Raw genomic sequence first — 12,461 nt, 5'->3', positions numbered from 1 at the left:
TTCATAATTGTGCATTGGTATTTGGGTGCCATACTGCCTTGTAACTCTGTGCCTTTACTAATGTGATGCTCCCCTACCTCAGTTTTCTTTGTTTGGATTATTCACTTTAAAAAGTTTTTTTCAGCTAGACAAGATATATATTGATATTTTCATAATACCTGGTTTCTGGACTTACATAATTATTTTCTGAAAATCATAATTTTCTTAGAGTAAAACTTTATGCTGGAGTTGCTTGCTAAAACAATGATTTACTAAGTTTTGCTCTTGAAGCACAAGTATGAAAGTAACACTGTCAGTTGAGGTTATTATAGTCGTTCTGATTTCTTGGGAAGGTGCTGGCATTTCCTTTTACCTGGACAAATAAAGAACAGCATATATGTTGCTCAGTTGTGGTTTTTAGAAACTAGGTGTATAAAGAAGTTTTAGATTATAAAGTGATTCCTCTTGTAAAGTGGTGAGGGGAACAGCTGAATTATAGTGATAAAGATTAGAAATGGTATAGCAAAGTATTGGAGGAAGCTTTTTCAAGGTCATGATATACATGTAATTAATGTAAATTGAAGTGATTTATGATCATTTCTAATGGCATTTTATATTCAAAAATGATGCTGCTGTTGGTAGTTGCTCCAGATTATCTTTTAGTTAGTATTTTTGTTTTATTTCTTTGGCTATTTCTGCCTTTTGTTCCAATGTTTATAAATTTGGAAATTTTGTTGGTACCGTAGGCTTGTTTATCGGCTTCATTTATTCCCCTTAGTCATGCCACGTGTTTATAGAACGTTTTTCTGGAAACCTAATTACTACTACTTTGTAAATTTCAAAGCTATAATTACTTGTTTCTTGCCATTATCCATTCTAACCTGGTGGCCAGATCAATATAGTAGGATTATAATCTGGCATCTCATAAGTGAATTCATTTTAATTGTCCTGTTTTCAAATTGGTATTTAGTTCTTCAATTATTGTAACTTTAAAAAGGACTTACTCCTAATCCAGAATTTTTTTCTTTGATTCTGTTGATACTTTGGAATTAATTGAAGGACTCTATATGTATTAACAAGGTGTCGGAATCAGGGAAATTGCGTAAGGGAAATGGAGTGGGAAAATGGGATAGCTTTCTGCCATTTTCCAAGTTGTATGATTGTTATTTTTTCCTCAAGAACTGTCCCTTTCTCTCACCAGACACTTGTATTGAAATGTAATCTTACTACGTCATACTGTGCTAGATTTTGTCGCCGAAAAGAGTGCAAAAATTTTTTTTCTTAATAGAATTTGCTAAGCAATGCGGTAGATAACGGTTCTTATATTCCAAATGTACACTTTATCATTATCGGCTTCCAGTGGTTAGCATTTAGCACAGGATTTTATTAATCCTATTCAATTTACAAGTTATTGGACTTCTGCTGTTTTTGGAGGCAATGGTGTTATCAAGCTGGAAATGATGTATCAAGCTGCATTTACAATTGGAGTAGAAAGGCTTTTTTTCAGAGGTTAGTGGAAAAGAAATATTCTCAAAAAATAGTTAATAGTTTAAGCCATGATTTGGTTAGAGTGCAACTTGGAAAGTAAGAACTTGGGAAGTAAGCAAAAATAAACTCATAAGGATTAAATCTTGAGTCTGAAGCTTTGTATAGGCATGTAAAAACATTAGTGTTTATTGACTAGTAGTTTTATGATGTTAATTGTACTCTTGCCAACCATATTTGATCAGCAATATGGAGTGATAAGGGATTATTTGGTATTTTAAATTTCTGTCAACTTGGTATTCTAGCTAGATCACTCGTGTTTTCATCTGGAAAATCATAGTGGTAGCCTGAATGCCGTTTAGGCCTCATTTCACCTCTGAGTCTATTAAATGCAATCTTCTATTAAATGTGAGACAAATATACTAATTACATCTGTTCTAACATTGGGAAATACAGTAGCAACCTTTATTGAATAATAAGGTATAAACTTTAGGTCTCCCCTTTGCATTGTAGCGTTTTCTAAAGGAAAAAGAAATAGATCTGGATCTCATTTTAGATGCCTTTTATTTAAAACAAGTCTGTTTTTTAAAGTTTTTATTATGAACTGTATGAATGTGATGATACTTTTGCAAATATTATAAGGTATGTTAATTTTAAAGTATGTTATTTATAATGTCTGTTTCTGTTGTGTGCAGGCTAGTTCTGTCTTGAATATTGGAGCACAAAGAGTTCTGGGGGATCATTGGATATAATTAGTCTTGATTAGAATCCGTCTTGGAGAATGCAGATGCATGGGTCCTGTACCAGATCCACTGAATCAGTTTATAAGTGTGAGGCCTGAACATGTTCTATATTTTCAAAATGTGACACAGGAGTTTTTTTTGGTTTGGGTTTTGTTTTTGTTTTTGTTTTTGTATTTTTGAAGCTTATTTAGTAGATCTTTTTCTAGTTGTGGCAGAGACGCATAAAATTTACCATCTCAACCATTTTTAAGTATACAGTTCAGTAGTGTTAGGTATATTCACATTATTGTGACCACAGGAACTTTTGAGTAGCCCCCCCCCCATTGATTAAATGCTGTTTGTCCCATTCTAATCTTTCATTTTTTTAAATGAAAAACATGGAATGTGGCGAGTTTAAGGGATTTGCCCTCCTCACATAGCATTAGTTGCCCTTAATACTCATGATTCCAAACCATTAAACTTATCTCTATACCACTTTGGCACTCCTGATTCAACTTTAGAATGAGAGGTTTAATCTGCTAATAATTTTCTTTTAGGTTCACTTTTTAACTTAATTAAATCTCAAGTATTAATTTAGTTTCACCCTTCTGGAGATGTACATTGCTTTTTAGGAAGAGAATTAAATCTGTATTATAAAATTACCAGTTAAGAAATTATGTTAGAAGCTTACAAACTTTATTGTTGAAAAGAAGTTAGGGTTGCTGACTCAGTGCTAGAGGAAATGAATCTTGACGAGTAGGTAAGGCATATAGAGGAGAGGAGAGAATATCCCAAAAGACAGAATTTGATGGACCTGGTTTAAAATCCCAGCCCTTCTGATTTCTTCGTACATGATCTTGAACAAGTTCCTGCAACTTTCTGAGCCTCAATTTCTTATCTGTAAAAGGAAGCTTTTACCACCTGCCTCAGAGATTTGCTATGAGGCTCAAATGAGATTCTGTAGGTGAGATACTTAGTACTATGCTGGGCTCTTCGCAAATACTCAAAAAATACAAGGAGTGAAAGCATCTGGCAGGAGTTAATTTAATGTGAGGGAAAGTGAGAAAATCAGATTGAAAGTTGTAGAGGAAGTCGTTTGTATTGATTAGAACTTTGAAAGAGGCAGATGAGTTTGTATTAGGGACACTGGGCAGCCAGTCTTCTTTTTACTGCAGTCAGAGACATAAAACTGTTGGAACTGCGATTAAAAGCTGGAATGCTGCTTTTCTGCATTTCTTGGTCCTGTTCCACGGGCATATTATCAAACTATTAGTCATTCTTTGTTTCTTTTCAAAGACTAGACTAACAGTTGTTTAGAAAGTAGAATATGTTTAAGATTAAAAATTACAAAGGAGTAGAATTTATCTGCATTTCCATTGTAAACTGAGTTTCTTTGTATAGTCACGGTTGAAGGTTTACATGCTTTGGAGATTTTTCTTTTTATGTGGTGGTAGTTTTAATAGCAAAATATAAGAGCCAAGCATGGGAGTGGTCACGTGTGCGTGCATATGTGTTTAATCATTAGACCATTAGTTTTCCAGTGAAATAATTTGGGGAATCTTCTGCCAAAGATTTAGTGATTTTAGTTACACTCTTATCAAATCGAAGTTTGACCATTTCACAGATAGATCATAGCTAGCACAGTTTAGAGGTGTCATTCCAGCATCTATTAAATCAGCTAGGAACATTTTGCCAGGAAAACCTGGCAGTGTAGCATTAGTTAGATAAAGATGAATTAAGAAGATAACCAGGATAGCAGATTCTTATGAGGTGCTTGGAATTGGTAAGTCAGTGTAGATCAGTTTAGTGGGTCCTAACCAACATTTTAAAAGAAATAAAAGAGAAAAAGCACGTACCATATAATAAGGATAAATACTGTTTCATTGAAAGTGTGTGTCATCATAGATAATGCACCAAGATGTGTGCTTCATCACTGGGTAAAAAGTATTTCTTGTTCTGGTTTGTAGTCAAAACTCTAATGTAAACCATACCTTTTCATCCCAGTAATTCTGGTACCTTGGAGAGCATGCTAGCAACCTCTGCTTACAGCTAAGAGCCTACACCTTTTACTGTCTGATCTTCAAAATTCTCTTCTTCCTTTCCCTGCCTCATTGATTTGAACTCATTTTCAAATGAGGCTCCTCAAAATGGAGCCTACTTTTAAAAAAAAGAAGATGGCAGTTCTGGGTAATGTGAAACAAACGTGAAAATGAGGAGAAACTAGTGGCAGGAAGCTTAAAATACAGTATTCTCCAAGGAAAGTCGGGTCAGTATGGTTGAACTGGATAGTAATTGGAAGCAAGAGAAAGGAGGGAACCTAGGGATAAGGAGTGAGGTGAAATAAATACCTCAGTATGTGTGTGTGTGAGTGTATACATTTAGTTACACTTTGTTTTCAATATTCCTGAGTGAAGACTTGAATATACAGATGATTCTGCTTTTAGTTCATCCCACTCCAACACACCTCCAACAGTAGACTTGAGATTCCAGAGAGGTGGAGTGGAGAATGATGATAAAGGGCTTAATTCCAAGAACACCCCAGAATGGTAGATATAAAAATGCTTTGCTTATCCCTATATTTCAAATTTTAAAATATATACCTCCTCTAATATTCATGAGGTGAACAAGTGATAAATGATATTTAGGAGCCCTTTTTAAGGTTTTACATTTTACAAAGTGATCTAGTCTTTAAATGATTACAGTTATTAGGAATGCCATCGTGATTTACTATGTGACAAAAGTAGAATTTTCCACTTTTAAGTCTTAAACCGCAGATTTGTATGGTTTCAAGAATGGAGATTAAGAACCTCAAGAGAACATGAGAAAAGTTAGGATCTAGAAGATCCCCCTAACAATCATGAAAAGCTCAGGATACTATCAAATATCTGCTGCTTATTATATAATCTGCTAGTCTCCCTCTTCCTTTCACCCAAAAAGAAACTAAGACTATTTGTCAGAAACACATCACCCTGTTTCTGGAGAGGAAAGAACATTTGTGTTGCTGGGATCTGTTGTGTGAACTGTTAAAGTCCTCTTGTTTGTTTTTGTGTCAGCCCCCTGTGCTGACACACGGCCTTGCAAGGTGGTGGTGTGGGTATTGAGTTGATGGTGGTTGTTACCACTATTATTACAGAAGAAATATGCTCCCCTTGTAATGGAGTCTTGTCTGGATGCCAGGGAAGTGCACGGTCCTTGGCTTCTCCTGGGCCTTGACAAATGTTTCTTTCCCCTCACCCCATGATGAGGGGATTTGAAAGAGCCCCATGATATGGTGCGTTCTCTCGTGTGGGGAATGAGCACCTGGTTTCTGCTTCAGCAGTGGTATTTTTTTAGTCCGTCATCGTCCTGGTCATTTAAACTGGGAGTGAAAGAGCAGTTTCTCCCGAAGAGCAACATAGATTTTAATCCTCTATCTGACTAAAAATCGAAAAGAGAAATAGGTCAGTCAGCTGGCTTGTCATGAGGTCTCCTATAGTCCTGACTTCCTAAAATGTCAGTTATGCTTTTTCTATCCAGATCTCTCTTCACTATGGCTTCACTAACTCAGGCTAGTGACACACTCTTTTTTAGTTCAAAGCAGCCTGAGGTAGAGGTCTGTCCTCTTGGTCTGAAATTATTGTATTATTTCCTAAAGTCTATTTCACAGTGTTTTCTAAGAATTCTTAGTTAAAATACTCATTAGATTAATAATTTAGGTTTGTGCTCTCACCAAACCAGTATTTAGCAATATCACTTAGGGATATTTCTTCCCTCACTTCCAGGAACTATTATTTTTTAATTCATGCCCTCCAGTCCAAAATCCTGTGCTTTTCACAGCCTATGAATCTTTCCTCCTTTTGTTTAAATTAATATCTGGATGTAATGTATTTGGTCTTACGTGCATAGTCTTAGATGATAGAAACAAAAATCAATCTGGTAGGAAAATTAAAAACTTTATCAGATGTAGATAGTTTGGCAGAAGCATCTGTGAACTCATTACATTCCTAGAAAGGAGACAAAGGCATTGGACTATGGTGCTTAATGACTCCTTGCTCTGACTTCTTTTTTTTTTTTAAGATTTTATTTATTTATTTGACAGAGAGAGACAGCCAGCGAGAGAGGGAACACAAGCAGGGGGAGTGGGAGAGGAAGAAGCAGGCTTCTAGCAGAGGAGCCTGATGTGGGGCTCGATCCCGTAACGCCAGGATCACGCCCTGAGCCGAAGGCAGATGCTTAACCGCTGTGCCACCCAGGTGCCCCTGCTCTGACTTCTATTCATCAAGTAACCTTCTGATTATATTTTGGCTTCTGGGGTACATTTGCCTATAGGGTAAAAATATGTTAAATAAGAATTTCCTTGATAACTATATTTTTATTATAACAAGAAATTTGACAATTTGGTTAAATTAGAAATGGGAGATACAAGCCTTAAAAGGCTTTCTCATAATAATAGCCTCTTATCAGAGATATTAAGCCCCGAGATACAGAAAAGCTAACAAATTATGGCTTCATGCTCAGTAAGGACCCCCTGAAGCACTTCTCGTTTCCCCCAATTTCGATTATTCATAGTTTTTGGAATCTTTGTTCTGCCATGCTTCTAGCAAACTTGGCTAGAAACACGGTAAACAGAAAGCTGTTACAAAGGGATTCCATGTCTTGTTTTAGATGAGTAGTTCTTCACTATTTTTCCATTTCACACCTGAACAAGATGCTATTTGCTATCAGCAATCACCCAGGGTTTGAAAATACACACACACACACACACACACACACACACACTCCTCCTCCATGTTTTTCATATCTGGGGGAGTGATCATTCTCTTTAACCCCAATTTTGAGAGATGCTTTTTCTATCTAAATCCATCTAAACTCTATTTCACAAAATTTGGATTTCAGCCACCTGGAAGTCAGGTATTAAACTGCCTGATTTTAAGAGGTCACTTTCTGTTTTGTGATCTTATTTCTTAATTTCTTTGTCACCTACTGTACCCTTTTATTGTTTCTTTTATAAAAGTTCAGTTCTGTGGAAGGAAAACTTGGTTGTTCAATAGCTTAGAGGTTCAACTAAACTATATATGGCTTTTGGAAAATCTCCATAACCCATGCTGCCCACCTTCTCCTCTACTCCACACACACATACACACAGTAAATGTTGTCATAGCACTTGGAATATTCCTGTGTCCAAGTATGGGTGATCCACAGGTGTGAAATAGCCATGGGTGGATGTATTTCCCAGTGCAGAGCAAGGACTTGTCAGCAGACCTATCCAGGCCCTTGAAACACATTTTCTATGTTCAGAGGACCAGAAAATAAGGAATTAGGGAATGTAATTTCAGGTTATTGTCTAGCAAAAAACACAGTTCTTCTTGCCTTGAGGAGAACTGATGATGCATTTTTTATGTTTTCTTGTATTTAAGTCGAAGAATCAAGCCAAATTAATGTACTTCTCTTAACTATCTGGTCTACTCTGTCAAGTGTTGTCTCTAGCTTTCTCTCCCCTTCTGTTTTCCCAGGACTACCTTTTTCTGCTACTAAGATCAGCTCCCATCCAAACATCATGCAGTGTCTTTATTGCTCTTTTGTATTTTGGTCATCATTGATGTTGCATTTGCCATCAAGAGTTTTGTTGGTAGTTAGCAAATATTGGAGAGACTACCTGAATCCATCAATCCCAGATTCTAGACTCTTAAAACTGTCCTTTCAGCTCTCTGCCATTTCTCTTCTCGTTTTATTCTTTTTTTTAATCTTTATTTTATTATTATTATTTTTTATTTATTTGACAGAGAGTGTACAAGCAAGGGGAGCAGCAGAGGGAAAGGGAGAAGCAGGCTCCCCACTGGGCAGGGAGCCCGATGCAGGACTTGATCCTAGGACCCTGGGATCATGACCTGAGCTGAAGGCAGATGCTTAACTGACTGAGCCATCCAGGTGCCCCTCATTTTATTCTTTTACCTTAAGATAACATAAGCATTGACGACCCACCATTTACATTAACCACAGGAATGCTTTTTTGGGGGGAATTTAAGTATTGCAGTATTGACAAAGTAGGCGAGTTCAACTGTGTCTAACCTCTGATCTGGAAAAACATCATTGAGTAAATCATTACAGATAGAGTTGTGAAACAACACATCACTCTTAAACTGTGCCTTTCAAAGTTGTTATGAATATTATCTTATCCTTTGACCACACCCTTAAGAATTAGGCATTGAGCTGGGGATAGAAAGACGGAGTGGTCGAGGTCATGTAAGCTATTTCTCTCCCAGGAGAGACATTCAGAACTAATCCAGGGAGTTGGAAGTCAAGTTTCCCTCTTCTGCAGCCCTGCGTCGCATTTACCAGTCCCTGGGACCTTAAAGCTCTTTACTGGTGGTGAAGTATTTCTGACTGATAAATAATTTACTTAACTATAACAGACTCCTGTTGTTGAGCAGAAAGAACATGAAATCAAACAAGTGATTTTGAAATCTGTGATGAATTATTGTTCTTGTAAAGATCTTACATAGTCAGGTGTGAGGGACGTACCATCATACTAACTGTAGTCACTAAACTATGACATAGTGCTTCCCCTTCAGTCAAGCTGAGTGAATGGGCCACAGGACAGAAGCTCGCGCCTCTCTTTTTTCACCTTCTTAGTGCCTGAGAGTATTCTAAATCAGGGCAAGTGCATATTTAGGCTCTCTCAAAGGCCTAAGACTATAGGAAAAAACGGAATAACTGGAAGCAAAGGTTAAGACTGTTTAAAAATCAGGCAAAAACTAGCCAGTTTTTTAAACTGCACCCATTTTTTTAAAAACATGAAAAAATTGTAATAGAATTAAATTTTAGAAAGTTGAGGTTAATTTTTAAAATTAAATATTCAAATCATCTGAAATTAAAATTTGTCTAGACCTAAAATCTTACTGAGAAAATTTCTAGAGAAAAGGTAGGAAGCTTGATAAGTTAGAGGCACAGTCAAAAGTGATTTTATTACTGTAGTTATAAAGTTTGCTATTATAACAGGGCCATTTAATGACACTTGGACAAAGGTTAGTAATAATGTGAAGGTTCTCATATCCAAGTGAAGCTACTGGTCCAGTTGCCTTCCAAACATCTCAGATTCAGAATCTTATAAACACCTCAACTCAGTGTGTACAGAAAGGAACTCATCAGACACATACATACCACAGCAATCACCAGCCCCCAGCTTCATTCCCTGTATTCCCTTCTCAGCAAGTGTTGCTGCCCAGGAAGAAAACCCAGGAAGCATTCTTGATATTCTTTTTCTGTCCAAGAAAAAACAGAAGAGCATGAAATACGATCCCTACCTAGTTGCTTACATCTCAAGTAGCTCAAGTAGCTTACATTTGCTTGGAAAGCTAAGACAAAGACAAGTCAGTAAAAGAGACAAGATACAAGATATGTAAGATACATATACATGATTCCTTATGATTGCCAGTATATTTTACAAACCGCTATGGCTTAGGATTTCAGGAAAAGATGCAGTCACTCCGGGACTCCTGGGTGGCACAGCGGTTAAGTGTCTGCCTTCGGCTCAGGGCGTGATCCCGGCATTGTGGGATCGAGCCCCACATCAGGCTCCTCTGCTATGAGCCTGCTTCTTCCTCTCCCACTCCCCCTGCTTGTGTTCCCTCTCTCGCTGGCTGTCTCTATCTCTGTCGAATAAATAAATAAAATCTTTAAAAAAAAAAAAAAAAAGATGCAGTCACTCCAGGTGGTATCCGGATAGTGTTGAGGTCCAGGATATAACTGATGAAGAGCTCCCTACCTCTTACTCTGATGACCTGTGGTTCACCAGTACATTCTCCCTGATGTTTTTTACCAGGAAAACACACAAATGACCCTTTGTTGATGTCTTTCTTTTAAGCAAGGTTGCCGTTTGCAGTTTTAACCTTTTCATCTCCTGGACTCTCTCTCATGCTGTTTTTCAGCACCCAGATGCTATACTGCTGTTCCAGGTTAGCATTCAGTGGGTCCTGATGTTTCTGCAGTATGTATGCCTTGGTTGTGAAGACTCCACTTCCCCTTTCCGTAGTGCTGTGGAGCAGATTCATACCTACCTGTACTTGTCTGTTCTTTCGGGACTAACTAGCCATGTTGCCACAACCATTGCTTCAGGGATGGCTTCATGGCCCCTTGGAAAATCTTACATTAGTTGAGGCTAATTAAAGTACTGAAGCACTATTAAATTATTGAAGCATGGAACAAAGGCGGATGTCTCACAGCCGTAAAAGAGGTTAGATCTCACCTGTGGGTTAATTATTACTCAGTTTTTATTCTGTGTGGGCATCACTTCAGAAGAAAGCGCTTTCTCGGTTTCTTTCAGAGCACTCTGTCCTCTTATTGGGTGCACATCTTGATTGTATTAACCTGCAAGCATATTGTCAACCCCAAATACTAAAGTCTGCTTCCAGAGCAAAGCCATAGGCATGGAGCAGTGTCCAGAAGATGTTCACACTTCAGCGATAGTGGTGCTTCTTGAGTTGGGGGGAACCAGTTATCTCCAGTTTTTTTCTTCAGTAAGATGCCATGATATTTCTTCATCTTTTTCATAAACCTTGATCAGCCTTTTTTACCTTTTTTCATGTATTGCTAAAATGCAGTTTTTTCATGCATTGAAAAGGCAGTGATATCCCACTTATTTATATCACCTCTCTCAGAAACATCAGGAACAAGTCCAAAAACCAAAAACTGAGAAAGAAAGACCACTGAGCAGTTGAAGTTGTTAGAAAATCCATGTACTTTACTCATAAAACTCTTCCTGAAACCTTCATCCAGAGTCTTTATTTTTACCTGAAGTACCGGTCTAGCGCCTGAAGTAAGCCTGCCAAACACAGCTTCTATTTGGAAGCCAATAAGAAGAAAGAGTTTAATAACATACAGACTGCCAGCATAACTTTTTTATATTAAGGCAGTCAGATTTACTTAATCAAGTAGCCCCCAAGGCTATCAATATATTTCAGTTCAGTATAATAAAACTAATAGCTGTGGCACACCTGGGTGGCTCAGTAGGTTAAGCATCCCACTTTGGATTTTGGCTCAGGTCATGACCTCAGGGTCATGAGATTGAGCCCTGTGTCAGGCTCCACACTGGGCATGGACCCTGCTTAAGATTCTCTCCCTCCCTCTGCACCTCCCATCACCCTGCTCATACATTCTCTCTCTCTCTTTCTCAAAAAAAAAAAATAATAACAGCTATACTTTAATAATAGTGAATATGGTAACAACCCTGATCATTAAGAAAGAATAAATTATGTTCAGAGGAGGATATAATTTTTAAAAGATTTCCATCAAAAGTATTTTTAAAATTTTAAATGTTCAGTACTTGAAATGTAAACTTTATGTAGAAAATACACTTTAGGTTGTCAGAAAGCATTAATGCAGATCTCTGAGTTCTTTTTTTATTGAAGTATGTTTAATGTGATTGGCTGACAGTAATGGTAACTGATAACTTCATAGGTTTTCCTTTTCACTAATCCTAAGTGAAAGAGGGGGCACGTGCTCTATTAAGACCAAAAATGGTTAAGTGTTCTGGCCAAGGTTACACAACTAGTAACTGGCAGAATACTCACTACTGTCTCACAGTACTGTATCCTTTTACACATGTTACGCTGTTGGTACCACCTGATAGACATAGCAACAAGGGAGGGTAAGGAAGGCAGGAGGCCAGTGTAGGCTGTCTAAGGTAAGCCTTCCTGGAAAGGCTCCTCATGGCTGGGAGATAAAGTCAGAGATTGAAGAAAAGAAGAATTAGCTGGAAGGTACTGTCAAATAACATCTGTTCAACACATGTTTATTAAGGTGCCCTCAGTGCCCTGACAGTTTCATAGTCAGGTAATAGTCTCCTGAGGAATTACAGTCCAGAGAGAGAGAAATTGAGAAGTTGTATGAAACTCCAGAAAATTAGGTGGGCACCTGGGTGGCTCAGTCGGTTAAGCATCTACCTTCAGCTCAGGTCCTGATCCCGGAGTCCTGGGATGGAGCCCTGAGTCGGGCTCCCTGCTCAGCGGGGAAACTGCTTCTCCTTCTCCCTCTGCCCTCCCCTCTCCCCCACTTGGGCTTGCTCGCTGTCTCTCGCTCTCTCTCTCTCTCAAATGAATAAATTAAAAAAAAAAAAAAAAAACCTCCAGAAAATTGGAGCACTCCAACTGCTTGGGCTTAGTAAAACCCAGACATCCAGAAACACAGAGCAGCTCTTGAAAATACTCGGCTGTCTGAGCAGGAATTGCTTTTAGCTTGTCTTGAATCTAGTATGATCCTTGCCCGCCACCCCTCACTGTCCAGGTTAAACTTCAGAGT

At 38.0% G+C, this 12,461-nt stretch overlaps 1 protein-coding gene across 7 annotated transcripts in view; it reads left to right on the top strand.

Annotated features, from left to right (window-relative positions):
- LCOR (ligand dependent nuclear receptor corepressor) overlaps nucleotides 1-12,461 on the top strand; it is a 138,832-nt gene that overhangs the window by 110,775 nt on the left and 15,596 nt on the right. The gene's annotated exons all lie outside the window — the stretch shown is intronic.

Source organism: Ursus arctos, unplaced genomic scaffold, assembly GCF_023065955.2.
Source record: "Ursus arctos isolate Adak ecotype North America unplaced genomic scaffold, UrsArc2.0 scaffold_7, whole genome shotgun sequence".
Lineage (NCBI taxonomy): Eukaryota > Metazoa > Chordata > Mammalia > Carnivora > Ursidae > Ursus > Ursus arctos.
Note: the sequence above shows the minus strand (reverse complement) of the source record. Positions and strands in the feature narration are given on the sequence as shown.